General features: G+C 43.6%; 1 protein-coding gene across 3 annotated transcripts in view; it reads right to left on the bottom strand.

Annotated features, from left to right (window-relative positions):
- The window catches only part of PLAGL1 (PLAG1 like zinc finger 1), a 48,234-nt gene extending 31,152 nt beyond the window's left edge, over positions 1-17,082 (bottom strand). The window contains exon 1 of one of the 3 annotated variants that reach the window (XM_042795877.1): positions 16,941-17,082. The gene's annotated coding sequence lies outside the window, so the exon portion shown is untranslated. Of the gene's footprint in view, positions 1-3,242; positions 3,334-16,940 lie in introns of those variants that run through there. The other 2 variants (XM_042795876.1, XM_032983196.2) reach the window with 2 other exon arrangements.
- Between the last annotated feature and the right edge of the window lie 1,457 nt (positions 17,083-18,539).

Here is an 18,539-nt window from a genome sequence, read left to right as displayed (position 1 = left end):
CATGCACTAGCGACAGAAGACCATACCTCTTGACACAGAGACTGTGAGAGGTCAGAATAACATCAGAGGGACTCAGATGCAGAGCAGCAGACAAACACCTGAGACACCTCCACTGCACTCAAAAGGCTAATCTGCTGCTGAGGCGGGGGCAACTATCAGAAGCATGAGGAGGTTCTCCATTCACTTATTACTCAGAAACAGCTACAAAAAGGACAGCAGGAAAGTGCTATTGCACAGGGTGGCTCTTCCCTCCCATCCTTTTTGCCCATGCTGACAGGGCTGCCTTCTCCTGTGGTCTGGAGCCAGGAAGGAATTGGTCCATGACACTGTCATCTACCTGCTGTCCCTCACAGCATTAAAGGCACTTACCAGTACAGCCAGGTCACCTTGCACAGACCTCTACTCCTAAGAGTCCTCCTAGGATGTGGCCAAAGATACAAGACTCTGCTGCGGAAAATTTGCCCCAGAGAATGAGGGAGCTATGAAGAGGATAACCATAAATCACCAAAGTGTTTTGCTCCACAGGCCATCAAAGCCTGAGAAACATTCTCTTTTTTTCCCCCTGTACTGTCCTCTGATGAAGTAGCATTAGCAGCAGTAAGGCCATAGTGCCCACTGTGCCCCTTGGGGAGGGCACACTTCCATGAGGGCATCCTAGTCACTGCAACACAAGCCGCTTGCAGAACAACAGAGCAGCAGGTGCACCAACACAAGGAACTGCTCCTCTTCTAGCAGCTGATCAGGACCTTATCTCTGACAGGGTGAGGATAAGCACTGCAAGGTCTATTTGCAGAGGCAAGGAAATGTAAGCAGAACTACAAGCTCCTTCATAAGCTATGCCAGCTCTTCCCTACAGTTACCCTCAACAGATCCAGAACCGCCTGTCCTCCTAGCTGCAGAAAACCACCACCATAAATCCCTCTTCTGCTTCAAGGTCAGCCCACTGGTGCATGAGGGCACCTCTTGCGCAGAGTATTGCCCCCTGACCAAGGGGGCTCCAACACATGCAGAGTCATGGCAGCCACTTCAGCTGTGCCAAGCAGGCACAGTGCCTGGTGGTTTCTGCCCACATCAGTCACTTGTCAATCTAAACGTAGGTGGTTGGCCAGTGGCCATGCTGGCCTCAGTTTAACAGTCCCACTGGCCAATCATCTGTGGTTTTAATCCTTGTAAACCACACTGACGTACCACATTGACCTTCAGATGAAGTGTTGCATGTATATTGGCCAAATTTGCTGTGCTGCCCACACAGCCAAAAGAAGTTGTTTGTGGTTGCTCTTAAATACTGTCCTTTCCCATCAACAAATGGGCAGAAGAGGACAAGGAGCAGAGTGGGGGATGCTTCCCATACATTAAAATTGCAGCCCTGAAAATTTAAGGCAAAGCTTTGTGAGGTTCTTACAGGCTTTCAGATCTCAGGAAATCAGCTTGTGCATTTAGGCTGAATCGGACTTGATGGGTTAAGCATAATAGATGGTTAACAGTCTACCGATAGCAAAATAGTGATTACAGGCACACTGGATGATGAAAAGTTCCATGCTTTGTGGTATTGAAGAGTGGTCATGCACTGGTTAGAGGAAGTGAGGATGGGTTCTGCACTGTCTATCAAAAAGGAGGACATGTTGCAGAGTATGTTTGTGTAGGAGCCAGGATTTTAGATTCTGTTTTTCTTAGTTGTTCCACCATTGCCACAAATTTACAGACTATGTCTTTTGTGTTTTACAATTGACTGTAGTGGGCACACTCTGGTCATGTGTGACTTGGGATGGGTACACATGATGGTGGTGGGATTGCCCTGGGACATCCAGGGTCCACGGTGGGAAAGGCAATGCCTGCTACCCCTTCTGTTCTGATGCAGGGGGTTTGGGATTAATGAAATCAGACAGCCAGTTTGCAGGTATGGTCCATGAGGAGGACCTACATGAGGATCGGGGTCACTGCTGCACCAGAGGAAAGGTGACTCCCACAAGTAAATACACAACAGGGGAAACCAGCCTGCACAGGACCTCTGGGGCTGATCATGATGCACATGAGACATCCACAAAGGCTGCCAACAATGACCTTGATAACTACCTTGCTTACCAATGGTTCGCATTAAGAGGCAGCAAGAGTGGTAAAGGCTTCAATTTCTACTCCTCCTGTGCCCGGAAAATACTATGATTATGTCCAGCTAAAGTTTCTGAATGCACTTCACACCCAAAGTCCTGTATCCACTGCAGGTCACTGCCAATTTCTAGGAGGATGACAGTTTTACCAACCAACACTTGCTTCACTGGCCCTGAAGCTCATCTTCACCAGAGATGACAAACTCCATGGCAAGGAGGCCAGGAAACTGCTCTGTGAGGGACCTTTGCAACACCTGCAATGTAAGACTACACCTAGCTGTTCAAGACAGCTGTCCTGCTAACACCACAGCATTCTCACATGGGTTCATGTGACAGGGCTCTTCTGCTGACCTCTCTTCCAGAAGAGGAACATCTGCATTCCCTGGCATCATGTCCCAGAAAGCCGGAGGAAAAGCAGGCACTGATGTGGAGACATAAGTGGCAGCGACAGGAAAAGCTTTCCTACTGCCACACTGACACTGTGGGTGATGCCCTTATGCTTGAATCATGATGCCATCTGTAGATGACAGGAGAACATGCTGTCTGCAGAAGAGACCTATGCCATGCAGGGACAAAGCCCTAGATCACAGCTTCTGAATTATGAATCCACTGTGAGCAGAAACGCGGCTGTTGTGAACCAGTCAGCATCTGCCCCTGCCAAGCCCTGAGAGGTTATCACAGAATTTCTTACATTGCTTTCCGCACAAAAACAATGTCAAAACCCAGTGACAACTGTCACCACAGATATACTCTTTCTAATGATCTGACATTAGGTGGCTCAAAAATGCACCTCGCTTTCCTGCTTGCATGCCAAAGAGATGCATTAGTTAACCAGTCATCGAAGACTCTTCTCCTGATGCTGGGAAGTCATCTGTCCACCTTACTTGTGATGCTGAAAAGGGGACACTGCTATACTTCAGATACTCAGAATAACAACCAGGACAACTCGTTTACAGATTCACAACAGCCCTGTGCAGATGACTTATCTAAGTACCTTTTATCACATTTTAACTGAGTAAAGATAAAATGCAAATAAAAGCATTTTTTCAAGACTTCTATGGTAAGTGATACGGTTGCAGATGTCTTTAAATGACACAAGCAAAGATGTGACAGGAAAACCACACTTAACCTACTTACACTGAGATTAAATCAGGAAGGACTCTCTTCCCCCATTACAGAAATCAGTTGCTGGGGTTTAACTTTCAGCATACCTTACGGCTCAGGTTGCATCCGTCAGAAGAAAACATACCTTCAGGAGACAAAGCACTTATCACACAACATTAGCATTCCACTAGTGTTCCTACTTGTTCTCTTTTGGCTACTGCTACTGCTCGTGCTGGGCTAACTGTATTTCTGCTGACATAGTTTCTCTTCTCCTGAACTCACAAACAGGAACAAAATTCATAATGACATAGAAATGATTTAAGTATTAACAGAGTAGTAACAGGGAAAAATGAATATTCAGGGCCAAAATATCCTCTGTGCAGAGAAACCTGAGTAGACTTTCTGAAGTTCGTGTTAGTCCCATGTGTGCATTCACAATCAGGATTTGTTACATGATAAGTACAGTTCATCAAACATGTCCAACAGCAAAGTTCTGTACATTTTGTATCTACCACATGTAGAGTCTCTCAATGGAAAAAACATGAAACTATAAATCGCTTTATAATTTATCATATAAAATAGCACATACTTGTACTTTTACAAAATTACATATTTATTTCAAATAATTGATTTATTTAATAATTATAAAACAGAGTAACTTTTGCCATTGTGTTTTTCTCTATGTGCAGGATTTCACACCTTTCCCTTGATTAAGCAAAGAATTTGAGCAGCACAACACATAAACACTTGTGTCCCCGATCCAGAAATCTGGCTCACCAATACTGCAGAAGTTCTTCAAATGTAAGTCTTGTGAATGTAAAAAATAATGAAAACCTGAAGTTATATATGGATAATCTCTCTCTTTTGCGAAGGACTATGCGGATGTAAAAGAATGGTGCACAAAATCATAAGGCAGACTGTGGGTGGGTAACAGTCATGCACTCAAGGGTATGTTTTCTCTAATGTGTTTACTAAGATTATTTTGTATACCTTCATGATACTGTTTTAAAGTGTGTGTATCAACACACACAAATACTATACAAATATATAAACAAATCATGCTGCTGAAGGAAACTTTGTAACTATATACACATATTTACAGATTAAATGCCTTGGTATGCAAACAACCAAAAGCACTGTCAGTTTCCAGTGACTTCACGAGGTCAGGCAATAAGACATCCTATTGACTTTGACAATTTTTGGATCAGTTGGCTATTATTTTGCCAAAGCTAAATTTGGATACATGAAAAAGTCCTGCCTTACCATTTCCTACGCCATCTGATCAATATTCTAACCTGGTTACGATCACCTCAACATGTAGCATCATCAAATATGGCCCACATATGCACCTATTCTATCGAAGTCCATTTTCAATTTAAATCACAAAACCAATTTCCATTAAAAGTAAATTCATTTTATATCCTGTGTCCTGATACTAGAAACATAAAGACCAACAAATCCCACTCCCTTGTTTCTAAGCAAGTTTTTCCTGTTCTGTAATACAGTGCTGATCCTCATCATAATTTCCCTAGCCTTGTATCACTTGATGTTGCTCTGTTTTGGTCAGCAAAAGACCTATGGCAGACAAGGCATCCAGTACAAGTCTTTGCCTACCACCAGTGCTCTGATAACAGAAGAAATTATATTAAATAGTATTTTTAAAAAGCGACAGTAACAAAAGGGAGACAGATCCCTAGGGAATGATACCAAACGGCATCATATGCCAGCCTGCCTTACTGAGGGCTGCTCTTGTTGTTTGCCTTTGCAAAGCACTCAGCATTTTGATTGCAATCCAGCAAATTATTTCTGCATTTCCCATGTCTTTCCACCACTGACTTGCAGGGAACTATTTGCAGATGTGAAGACAAACCTACGCTTCATATTTTGCTGGGTCAGGATCAAGGCACCAATCATCTTTGGCACCAATCGCCTTCCTGGATCCTTGTTTTGTTATGAGGATTGGTTAAAATAAGCTAACAACAACAACAAGAAAAATTTTAAAAGTGTGAGTTTTAAAAAGCCTCAAGACCCAGGAACATTCCTAAAATAATTTGCATTCCACAGCAGCGGGCAAAACCATTTCCATTTCAATGAGCCTGTGGAGAGGACTCTGGTTTACTCCCTGAAACTCAGGACTGAACCCGGGCACAAAACAAACACCCAAACCACTTATACAAGGTCATGTGAAAAAGCATTTTTTTCTGTTCTCCCTCAATACCTTAGCTAAACTCTTTTCGTTGCTTCAGGCCCACATTCCAACTGTCTTTTCAGGAAGGGCACTGCCACTCCTCTCTGCTGGACAGGCTGGTGGCAGGCAGATTTCCTTTCCCTTCCCTGCATCTTCCTCAGGCAGCCTTCCTCAAAGTCAACAAGCCTCCTACGGGTTCAAAAAAAGGTTTAAATTCTCTCCTTTCATAAGCTTGCTACAAATAAAATGCATTAGGAGCTGCCAGCTTTCCAAACGTGGTGAGCGAAACCCACAGCAAGACAGACAGACAGACTGACGAGTTCCCGCACGGTTCGACAGCCACTCCCGTGACCAGAGGGGGGGACACACATTTAGCACTTCAGCAGCATCAGTATATTTCAGGAAATCATAATAACAGATTTGTCACCTGGAAGCCAACACCTTACCTCACATGTCTTGCTTAAATTATGATAATCTACGACCTCCCAGCCTCAGACGCTCACAAACTTTGCACATACCTACATCATCATCCAAATGCATCCTACAGCACTATTGCAATAATGTAATGCAGCGTGTAATGTTGCTGCTAGATTACGTAAATATTAATATTAAAATTATGTGGTCAAATTTCACTTTCAGAATCTTGCTCTCACTCTTTAGCAGCTTTAAATTTCAATGCTGTGAAATAACCACTTCATTCAGAAACCTGTAAAACTGAGGAAGTTTTACCTGAAAAAAGATTTCAGATCGAGTATATTGGGGTTTTTGCAGGTATTTTAGATATGATTTTAATGGTGATTTCAACAGGTTTACCAGCTTTGTCTCTTTAGCTGCTTCATAAAAGCTGGATGTCTCCACACAGAAATTATGTATCAAAGCATAATCACTGCTCTTCCATAATATGCCCCACGGTTTGTTAACAGAGCCTTGGCTAGTACAAATGTTTTCTTTCCTCTGTCCACTCCTAAAGGCCTCAGACTTAAGAGAACTTCTTGAGCCATCTCAAGGAAGCAATGATAGCACTAATACATCCTCAAAACTCAAACTAAAGCATAAGCAAAGAGTTTTCACTAAGAACATAATACTTGAGGTAGAGAGACAACAGTAGCTGATTTAACTGAACACCACAAGCCTTGTGCTGGGTAACAGCTGCCTGTTACATCCCCCAATTTATTTGCTGCAGCCTGCACACTCAAGATTTTCTGCCAACAGCAGCTGGATTTGCCAATGGCAAACTCAGCAGCAAAACCACCCACATCCTTTCACTCCTGTTCGCACACATGGACTGTCTGTGCATGAAAAATGCAATCTACCACTTCATATGGTACAGATGCAAGGGAGTATTGAAACTAATTTGCTGAAACGGAGTCATTACATTAAATCATCAGGGACTAATTCTGTTGGAATTAAACTGTAACTTGAGGAGTGATTTCTTATTGCCTTTTCTTAAAGGGTATGCTAGTTTTAGGGGCTGTATTTTCATAGTAGTGATTAGAACACCTACGATCCACAACTCTAAAAATATCCAAATCCTCCAAATACTGCATATATGCTTGATTAATGAAAGCTACACACATTCCCAAATAGTACTTAGCTGCTTCCTTTATTTTTCCTTTGATTATGAGGCCATATGATGATTCCAAAAATCCACAAACTGTGGCTCACAGGTTACTGTTGAATAAATGTAGATATAGCTGCAGATTCAACACAGTGAATCACCATTCATAAACCTGCTTCTCAGATAAAGGAGAGAGAAAAAGTTGCTCCCCGCCATTAACTAAAGATCAGTTGAACCTCTTGTTCTCCCCCACTGACAGCTTGTAACAGAGAGTTATAAGTGGCCTCCTACCTGTCCAAGGTCTGGACTGGAAGCTTTCTCAGTAATTGCATGATATACACATCTTCTTGGGATCCTGTGCCACTTCTTGCACATTACTCAGACAAGAAGAAAAACCGTGGCATTTCATGCACAGTGTTCATGATTGTTTAAAATTTCATCCTGCACAGTAATGTATTTCTACACTTTCCTCCAGCAAAACTGAAACTTGAATAAATTAAACAAGACTGGCTCTTGTCTATGCAAGCTTCTTTTTTCAGTGTAGGAGAATGCGAAAGAAATTACGAAACCAGAATAACAAGGCCAATGCTGAAGAGCCCTGCAGAGACTGGTGAAGGAAGAGTCCGGTCACTACCTCCACAAAATGAAAAAAAACAGGTAAATATAAGTGACCATTAATTCCCATATCAATACTAAATTAGGAACTTGAAATTTGGTGCAGCATGGATAAATGAATGCAAAGTTCAGGCAGATATAGAATATACCTCATATTTCAGCAGTTCAGCACTTTTATTAGTCATTTTCTGTATGCCATTTTTTCAGAGACAGTCTTGGAATCTGTTTAACTTTTCAAAGGGCTGTAACAACACAGGCAAAGAACACCATTTCTTCATTTAAAAGTTAACCTGATATAGAAAAGCTTGTTACAGTAATGTAGAAAAAAATCCTGTGATCTCTAACCTTTCATTAAAAGTTCACCAAGAGGTCATTTGTCCTTATTTCTTCACCCAGTTGCATGACCTCTTCAACTCCAACTTTGACATCTGAAACATCCATTCAGTACAGTTCAGTGAATTAATGAAAAATAACCCTAAACAACTTAGACGTTTGACATTCGCACCCCAAGTTACCAGAAGGTCATTTTAGTAATTTATAAAACCTACATGAACATATTCTGTCAGATGTTTATAGAGGATGCGATGTCTGCAAGTGAAAGAACTTAGGGTCATCCAAACGTGTCCACTATCTAGTATTTAGCTGGTTTCAGTTGCACCATGACATTCTGGTCTCCAACATCTACTACAATGTTAATACAAACCCAACAGATTGCTCATAAATGGTCACTGATGACTTACTAACCAGATTCACAATTGGAGAATCAGTATGATCCAAGAGTCAGTGCTCTGCTGAGACAAACTGAAGGCACAAGTCACACTTTCCACAAAGATGTTGTTTTAAGCGGTTCTGTAAACTGCATGGATTCAACTTCTGAAGAACATCTTTGTCAAAATAAATGCAATTAAAATTACAATTTAATGCAATTTAAGATTCTGGGACCCGAATGTATTATTAGAAGTATGATAGCAACTTAAGCACCTAGGTAGACGAGTGACAATTTTTGCTATCAGGTTGGAATTTAATTTTTAAAATTATAACCTGACTATGGGTTTTTCTAAATGAGGTAATTAATAGTAAGGGCAAATCACTGACCATAAAGACAATTCAGAGACTTATACAGTCTAAAAAATTAGTGAATTTAACAAGAAAGAAGTTTCAAAGTCATAGTAACCTTATTTTTATGCTCTGCTTTCCACTAGTTCAAGAAGTCTATATTCATTTTTGTAATGTCCCATTTAAATAATATTTTTAAATGATGATATTTTTAATGCTGATAAAAGTGGTATGAAAAACTTGGCAAAAATCTGACAATTTTTTTTTTTTTTTAAAGGACTGAGACCCACAATCCCATCTTAACCAAGTCACTTTGATGACTTCTAATATCCTCTTATACACTCTTTAACTCAATATTTCATCTTTCCTAGGGGTCCAGAGATTTGTAAATATTTGCCTGTATGGGTGCTGAGGCCTGCAAAGACTGAAGTGTTCTGAGATTCAGGCTTCAAGGTTGACAAATCACTGAAACTAGAAGAACAACTTACAGAAAAAAAACCAGTCTTTTCTTTTAGAATAAGATGGGGAGGGAAAACCAATTTACTCTCCCATTTACCCTTGTTTTGTTTTCTTCCTTGTCAACCTCTCTGTTTTGGTCAGGGCAGCCTCTCCATTTTATTCAATAAATGCTTGAGAACTAGGAAACATTTTTATTAGCCAAAAACTTCCACATACCTTAGCAGATTCAGTGAAAAATCTGTATAGCAAATTCATGCATTAAAAAGGGAGATGATTCCATCTATCACTCACACTAAGAATATTTTAGAGAGAAGAACAGCATGTAAATGTGCACAGGTCAAGCAAAGATGATTTCCAAGCGTGAAAATTATTCTTGTCACTGGCAGCTGTTATGCGAGAAGTAATAAGGTCCAGAAGCCTTGCTGGGCACAACCAGTGATAAGAATATCTTTACGATCCATCTGCAGCCTCCAAGAGACCCAAAATGCCTCTGCAATCTTTTGTTCTAAGCAAAAGTAAAATCCAAAGCGACAGGTTTCCAAATCAGGACATTGTGAGTGACACCACAGCAGTAAGAAACTTTTCACAAACAGACCTGGCAACGGGTTGAAGGGAAAGCAGAGAATACTTTTCAAAACTACAGAATTTCAAGATCACAGATTTTATAGTAAATGTGTGCTTGCTTTGTCTGCTTATTTACTTGTTTTGTGGGGAAAGGAATTTTAGGTTTGTAAAAACAAGCGAGTCATGAACAAGTCAAAATATTTTCAGTAAAACTTATTTTTGTCTGAATACACTGAGTTAACTGAAACCAAAACATTTCGCAGATATGTATCAGTTTCACTGGCTTTGTGATGAATCAGTGCTGCAGGCTGCGTTGTATTTCACTGAAATTGCTGGTTTCATTCTCCTTCATTTGGAATATAACAGCCTCCCCCCCAGCTGTGGAAATCCTCACCTGACACAATTTTTCTCACTTTCATTGGCACCTACCACCAAGGACCAACCACTGAGCGATCTCTTTCCAGTTCCTGGCACCATAAGAATGAGGAAGGTCTGTTTGGCTGCCAGGTTTACAAGAAGCAAATGATGCATCCACTTGGGATACCTCATGTGCTTGTTTTCAAATTTCTCTTCCACCAAAAGAGGGAGGAGTGGTTTTATTGTAGTGCATTTGGATTCATTCTGGCCAGCAGCCACAGTCTTTTCCTGGATGAGCCCTGAGAATACAAAAAGGTAGTGTTTCAACACGTAAATCACCTGATTTCAGCAGGCAAATCACCTGATGCCATTTCACTGTGAGAGGTTTTAGGTCACTTGTTTAATTAATATGGGTGATTGCTGAGATATCTCAGTTCAGTTGAAGCACAAAAGAGTTATGTTACTTCTTCTTAGCTCGTCTTAATCGCTTAAAAAGGATTTAATGCCTTTTACTTACTCAGGGATGCAGGTGAGCCATGACTCTCACTGAGGTACAAGAAAAAATCAGAAGCCAGAAAGCATCCTGGACCACATATGTAGAGTCTTTTTGCTTTCTAGAACATTACAAAGGTTTCCTCTCTTCACAGAAAGTTGAGCTGGTTGCTAAGACTAAATGAAAATTGAATTAAAATAGAACTTTTTACGCTGACAAAACAAATCTCTGGGTTTTTTGCACTGTTCTTTCATCTAAGAGTTTCTCTTTCGTTTCTTCAATCCAACTCCAGTTATGTTTTTAGTAACTTCTTTGCTAATTCTTTCTGGTATTTCATTATTTTTCCTTTGCCTTTTGCTTACCGACTCTTTCCAAACCTTTGTTCGGCATCACTGCTTCCCTTCTTTTCATAATTCCCTTGGTTCTCTGCATGCTGCATCTGTGGCGATGTCTCTGGAGATAATTCCACCTGACAAAGAAGGAACATCCACCTCTCTGGCAACAAAATAAACCTTGAACTAGATTAGCTATGTCTTTAACACATGCTTCACTGGTCCTTCCACTGTTTATTATTGCAGGACAATATAATGATTAGATACTCGATGTCTTCTTTGGGCATCAATCTGTCAAGGCACTGGCAAAAGAGAATTTTAATGCTTTATAAACCATTTGTTTATTGCTCAGTCTTGCAGCACTTTTAATTGTAATCTTTTAAAAAAGCTGTATTGATCCTAATGTCACTTATTTCTGTAGGACAGAGTAAACCAATACTGTTGATCACATTATACAGCTGTGGTGGCTGAACTAACATTCTAGCTGAAGAAAACCAACAAAATTGCAGTAACAGTTTCTGGCCAAAAAAGCATGTGGGACTTCTGCCAATGCAGTTCTCTCTGAAAGATGTATGTGACATTCTTGTAGAAGATATCCTTGCTTATCCCTCAAGAGTCCCTCAACACCATTTATATCAAGAGGAACCTGGAAACAAGAGACTGAGTCGAACAAAGTATAGTATTGCTCACTGCACTACACTTGCTTGCTATTGTATATGCTAGCACAGGTTAGATACTGCTGCTCTAGTACTCTCCTAAGTGCATTTCTCATGCCCTGAAGAAAAAGCTCATCTACACCAACTTTGCTACCTGTGCCATGGCAAAAGACTTGGAGCAAATGCTGCGCCCTGTCTTTGCTCTAGGTATTAGATGAACTGCACGGGGGCACAGTGGCTATCTCTGCACCCTCTGTGTGTCTACACTATAGGACTCTTTAGCCTACCTACACCATGCTCATGACTTCTGTGCCTAATGCATATAGTTGACCACACTAGTGGCACCACCCTGTGCACTCTTACCAGCTGCTATTCTGCATTTGCTGCCATTCTTTGCTACAGTTCTTCCGATGACCATTTGAGAGGCAATGGCATCAGAAGGTTGGCAGGGAACAGTGACTCCCAACAGGATGATCCCAGAAAACTTATTAATCTGTGGGTGAATCCTGCCATTCTGCAGCGACTAGTGCTCCTGAACCGGCAGCACACAACCTTTCCCAGCATGGTTAGCGTCACTGTGAAGACAAAGCACGGTGTCACCTGCACAGTGAATGTAGTGAGCCATCCCACGTGGCACGTCTGGGTTGCGCAGGTCATCTGCAACACCCCTGAGCACACCGAGTTGATGTTTAGCACTGAAACAGCTCTACGTGCAACATGCAGGTCTGGGCAGCCACCAGCTGAACTATCTTAACCATAAGCACAAGTTTCACTGTGAGGAGCCCCACTGCCTCACAAAAAGCAGAAAGATTACTATCACTCTAAACACCCAAGAGATGACTGCTCTCCTATTGTATATCAACACACAAGAGACAACTCCCCTGCTCCTCCTCACAGAAAACAGGCAATGAAGTAGTATCCTCCTATGACTGACCCATTCCCACCTCCTTCAGAGAAGGGAAGGAGGAGATGGAGGAGACAACAATTGGAACAGGGAATCCATCCGCACTACACAGAGGACTGTCTCCCGGCAGTTGGGCTGGGATGAACATCGGCACTTACTCTCTGACCCCTGTGGGTCAGACAGAGCTGGGAGGTCTTCTTCCCCATTACGCAATTGTTGGAGAGTGAGGAGGACTAGGTGCCACTCGCAGCAGACCATGGTGACATTCCCAAGATACTCCCTGCATCTCCTTTTATACTCCAATAACAGCACCTAAGTTAAGAATAACAAGATGAAATGCGCACAGTTCTTCTGCACAGCTACTTTTGCAGGTTCTTCACTGTCCTGGGTTGAACCACAACATTCACTGATACAGACAGGAACTAGAGTTTTCATTTATATTTGTCTAATATTTTTTATTAGCAACTCAAAGAGCCAAATCTTTCTATACTTGAAACTTGAGGCTCTCCAGAGGAAAAAATTACAACAAACAAGGATGTTGAGTTACCAACCCAGCATGACTTAGCTTACTTTAAACCCTTTTATGACCCACCACAAGGACTAGAAATACACACTTTTCTGCATTTTATTCCCACTGCAGTTTTCTAGGGGCTTAAGCAAGGTAATATACAGCATCAGTGTGTTCAAGGATGTCCTTTAAAAAATCATGGAAGTTGAATGGGAGAAAACACTGGGATGTAATCAGTATTAAGAAATTATCTCTCTGACTCACCAGAACTATACATCAATGCCTTAGGACGTAATCTTTATTGTATCATCATTCCAGCTTGGAATTATGAGCAGTTAATGCTATCTGGAAAGCTTAAATTTCGCATTCTCAAGTTGTTTCTGAAACAGCTTTTCCTAAAATAATGATTTGGGTGCTGGAAGGAGAAAGGTAATAGACTTAGTTTACAAAGGCATCCTTGATCCTGATTTAGCACTGCAACTCACGCTGTTTTACAGATCCATCAGTTCAGGCGGAAAAAGCAATAAAAAAGAGAAAATAGGAGAAGGATGAGACAAAGACCACTGGAAAGAACTGTTGCTTCTAGATTGTCATGTCAGAGACATCTGGAACCCAAAACAGCAAATCCCAAAAAGCCCATATTCAGAAGAATGAATGGAAGAAAAGAGATATGTCAGAAAAAAAAAAAAAAAAAAAACAAAAACAAAGCTAGAAGCAAAATATTTATCCTCAGGATATGTGCGGAACTAAATTTTATGATCAACTTTAAAGATTTTTCCATACAGAATTCAAGTAGACTGACCTTCTTTCTGTCCTAACTCTTGTTATTTCCTGCTAGTTATCATAAAATAGCAGCATCCTTGGCATCATTTATAGAGATTTCCTACTTCTTTTCACACATGCAAGAAAAGAACAAACAGTTTCTTCTGAGTTTACTGACAACTAAATGATGTGGCCGGTAGAATGGTGGCATATGCTTAAGTAGAAGTGTGTGACTGCTGTTCCCTTGGCGTTTCGAGCAGTCTCGTTTACTTCATGCTTATCTTTGAAAGCAGGAACATCTTAAAATAAAAACACAGCAGAGCCAGTAGGGAACTAGTTGGCAATGAGTACTTTAAATATGCTCTGGTTCTGCAAACATCTTGTGAGCCTGATTGCTCTTACTGAAGAGGACTATTTAGGTTCATAAAGTTAGGTGCAATGTTGAGTGCTCATGAAAACATGAAAACACATGAAAACTTATATCAAACACATGAAACTTGTATTAACCACCAGCACAGACTATCTTAAGTACAGTGTATATATTCACTTGTGGGCAGGGCGAGGGTTGATGCTTTTGTTTTTCAATCATCAGCCAAGAAGTTAGGAGCTTGAGGGAAAGGGGCAGTGGCTCAGGTCCCAGCCCCTGCAACATATTGTAGAATAAATGTCTCAACAGCCATGATGGGGTGGGGGAAATTATCTCACACTGCTTCCTTTCCACTGAGTCCAGGCAGAAGGGCAGGCAGAGAGAGAAGAAACGCATGTGCTCACAGAGCTGCACAACGATATTCTTGCTGCAGAACAGAATTGAAAGGAAATAGAAGTCACTGTCTTAGTTAGAGAGCATGAATCAGTGACCTGATGGCTTACGTGTCTGCAAAATGAATGCAAAACAAGGATCCAAGTTAAAAGAAAGCCTACCTACAAGCAATGCACTCAAAATGGTTTAAGACTTCATTTTTATCTTGAAAACTGAGCAATTTTAAATATACTTGAAGATGCCAATCTAATGCTTCAACGTTGTTAAACTTGGAGAACTACATGACTTAATGGCCACTTCTGCCTTTAAGAAATACTTATTTATTTTGTTGTGTTTATGTGCTTTCTTGTGTCAAACTCTCCAAACTTCCCACTACTGTTCTCACTCTGATGCGCAGGTCCAGAGAAACCTGCTCATCCCATCTTCTTATCTTCTACTTCTTACACAAATAATCCTATTATCAACTTGCAGCATCTGCATGATCAGAACAATCAGGTCCTGTTTAAATGTCAGACATACACCTTGAGAGCACTCGGCAAGTCAAAATGTGGTGGCAATTGGCCTGTTACACAGTTATACTACTCCAGGATCTGTACCAGCTCCTGTTAGGTTTGACTTACCACTCAGGGCAAGTAAGTGCACACTAATGGTGGAAAACATACTGCACATGCAGTGGTACCACTGCAGAAAACATACACAATATCAAATAATAACCACACAATTTGTCACTGATCCTGTCACTGTACCTGTACTTCTGTTTAGCAGAACTACCTGTGTTCCACCCAGAGCCACCTGCCCTACACAGCCCCTAGGCAGAGCGGTGCTCTGCGTGTTGCTTCTCCAACCCAACAACAGGGACAAGAAGGGCAGGTGAAGGGAAATTCCCAAGGACAGCACCTTCATTTTTCCCCAGCGAAGGGTCAGAGCACAACAGAGGTGCTGCATGTGCAGGGTCAGTGGAGTACTTGCAGACCTCACAAGAAAAAGAGATGCTGTTGTCTTGCAGGAGAAGTTGCCAAGTCAGCACAGGACTGCTTGACACTTTGTGCCGCCGCACGTGACTAGGTATCTCAGACTTAAATAGCCAGATTTTCTGCTAAGCATTGGAACAACCAAGAATCAGGTCGCACACGCTGATGTTAATTTTACAACTGCAATACCGAGAGATGCAAGTGCTCAGATTTGGGAACCTCTTCCTTCCTCGTTCTGTCAGAGACAGATTTGCTAATCTTCTCGCAATAATGACAAGCACACCCAGTCCTACCACTTCTTGGAAAGAGAATGTATATACCATTTGTATTTATTCAAGAAAACCCTCATCATCAAGGTGATATGAATAATTCTATATGTTGGACAAAGTGGCCACACATGAATATCTATACTGATATATCACATACCCAAAAACATAGCTTGGATTCTGACCTATACAGTCCTTTCTAAATTAAAAATATCAGATGAGGTGGAAAGATTACATTTAAACTCACATTTTAAAAACATCTACTATTTTGTGCTCTTCATCAACTCCTTTAAGTATCTTCTACAAAGCAGTTAGCCTTACTGGCCCTCCTTTGCAAGGAAGGACATACTTGTTATGCTCAAGTCACACAGGGAAAGCAACAGCCCTCAGAGAAAAGTTTGGCTGTCCTGAGTTCACCTTTCTACAAAAATGAACTGTCACTGAGCTATGGGACACAGGATTTTAATGGGGAAATAAAAAGCAACTGAAAGTGAAATTTTTAATAGGGTTATGTACTTTAAGAAAAAATAAATCACACAATGTGGTAAATCCACCTTCCCCAAAGGAAAACAAAGTCATGTCTCCCATAGGAGTCATTGACAGCTCAAGACTTGACCACATCCAGCTGTCACCCTGCTGAAGAGGGATGAAAAATTGACGTAAACCGTGCTGCGGCCGCTTGTGTGGGCCAGGATCCTGGGGCAGGCGTGGAGACCCGTTCGCGAGCGGCGGGCACACGCTTGGGCCCACCGATGTTTCCTCACGCGGGACCAAACCTCCCGGCCCTCCACCCGAGTTTCCCGCCGTAGGAGGGATGCCACCCGTCTGCTGCCCCACACTCTGCCGTGCGAGCCCCGCGGGGCTGGAGAGAGGCGCGAAGGAAACACGAGGAGATGTTTGCGTGTGTGTTTCCCGTTAATCCCCGGTGCTGAGGCCTTTTTGTTCCCGGAGGCGAGCGGGGCTGCTGCGGGCCCGAGGGCGTTAGCCCGCCCTGGGGCTCTGGTGCGAGGCGCTGCGGCGGGACGAGCGGGGAGAGCCGGCGCAGTGGCTGGGGCTCGGGGAAAGTTGAGGGGGCGAAGTAAATAAAGAAAGAAACAGCAAAGTCTCCTCCTGAAGGCGGGCACATGTGGCGCAATTCGCTTTCCTGCGGCGGCGGCGGCGGCAGGCGGCCCGCCAGCCCCGGTGCTGGGCGCTGCCGCCCGCCCCTCAGAGCCCCGCCGCCCCCGCTCCCCGGAGCGGCCCGGCCCGGCCCGGCCCGGCCCCGCACGCAGCCCCCGCTCACCTGCTGCCCCCGCCGCGGTCCCCCGCCCCTCACCTCACCTCATGGCCCAGCTCCGCAGGCGCCGCCCGCTCCCCCAGAGCCGGGCCGGGGAGCTCAGCGGCGGCGGCTCCTCCCGTCCCCGCGGCGGTGCCCGGCCCCGGGGAGACGCCTGGCGGCGGGCGGGCGGGCGGGACGGAGGAGGGCCGGGCCGAGCCGAGGGGCGGGCGGGCGGCCCGGCCGCGTCCCGTCCCCTCCCCGCCCCGCCGCTCCGGAGCGGCGGCCGCCCGGCGGGGAGCGGTGCCGGGCCGGGCAGCTCCGCCGCCGGTGCCCGAGGGCTGGGCTGGCTCTGTTACCGGGACGCTTGTTAAAAACGAAGTCCGAGTGTCCCGGCCCGCGGCGTTCCGACCGCCGACACTGCCGCTGCTGTGGCCGCACGTTGTCGTCCGTGCTTGTAAGGATCCACACAACACACACACCCCACCCCCCCGCCTCCCCTGCACTGGTTCATTACTTCCAAGGAAGGCACCTCACAGCGCTGAGAGCTTCCTGCACACGTGCCGGTTTTGGTTCATTGTCTTGGGGGGGGTTGGTTGCAGATTTGCACACCGGCAGGCCGAGGGGCACAGAAGGGAGCAGGCACTTGCCCTGAACCCACCTGTGGCTGCTGCTTCTTGTCCTGGCACAGCTCATCCTTATGGAGATGCTTCCACCTTTCCCCATAACCACCATTTCAGAGCTGGAAAACCATGATTGGATCCAGCTGAGCTTTCTCTTCTCCAGGTTGAGCACACCCAGTTGATGCAGTCTTGCTTACTATGGCAAGTTCTCCACATTTAACCATCCCTGCGGCCCTCCACAGAACCCTCCCCAATCTTTCAGAGCCTCTTTTGAACTGGGGAAGGCCACAGCTGGCCTCAGTCCTCCAGGTGTGGACCATCAATTGCCAAATAGAGTGGAATAATGGCACTCCTTGATCTGTTGGTTATGCTCTTACTGACACAACCTGGGGCACAGTTTGCCTTCGTGGCTGCAAGGGGCAATGCTGCCTAGCTGCTCAGATTCCAGACCACCAGGCCCCCCAAACCCATTTCAGAAACACTGTGCCCTAGTCAGCCAAAGCCCAGCCTAATCTAGGGCCCTGCTTTTAGAAAAGGTTGGACCAGCTGACCTGGGACACAGAGATCCCTTCTGACCTAGCTAGGCTTTCCACTGATCCTGTGATTCAGCGTGTTGTGGTTTTGGGAGCTGTAGAGAACATGACTGTTATGTCAACCCTGCTTGAAACAAATGTATTTGATTAATTACCATTAAGTAACATGGTAATGGTTGGTCTGATGGTATTTGCCTATTAAATGATCTTTTAGGTGTACTCTGTAACCCATCATACAGATGAGCACTTTCCAACAGAATCATCATTAAAATAAGCTGTGTTTAAAGTAGATATAATTTCAATCACCAAAGCATGATTGAATCACGATCCCTGTTAAGTCAGATTCCACTGTTAGGTCATTTTTAACAGTATATGTTGTCTCAGCAGTGACTGCAATATCCAGCTTGGACTCTGATAGAGAAAAGTAATCTTTTTGGGACAGGTTCAAGCATTATTGCACCAGCCTCTCA

Source organism: Tyto alba, unplaced genomic scaffold, assembly GCF_018691265.1.
Source record: "Tyto alba isolate M040663 unplaced genomic scaffold, T.alba_DEE_v4.0 Super-Scaffold_22, whole genome shotgun sequence".
NCBI lineage: Eukaryota > Metazoa > Chordata > Aves > Strigiformes > Tytonidae > Tyto > Tyto alba.
Note: the sequence above shows the minus strand (reverse complement) of the source record. Positions and strands in the feature narration are given on the sequence as shown.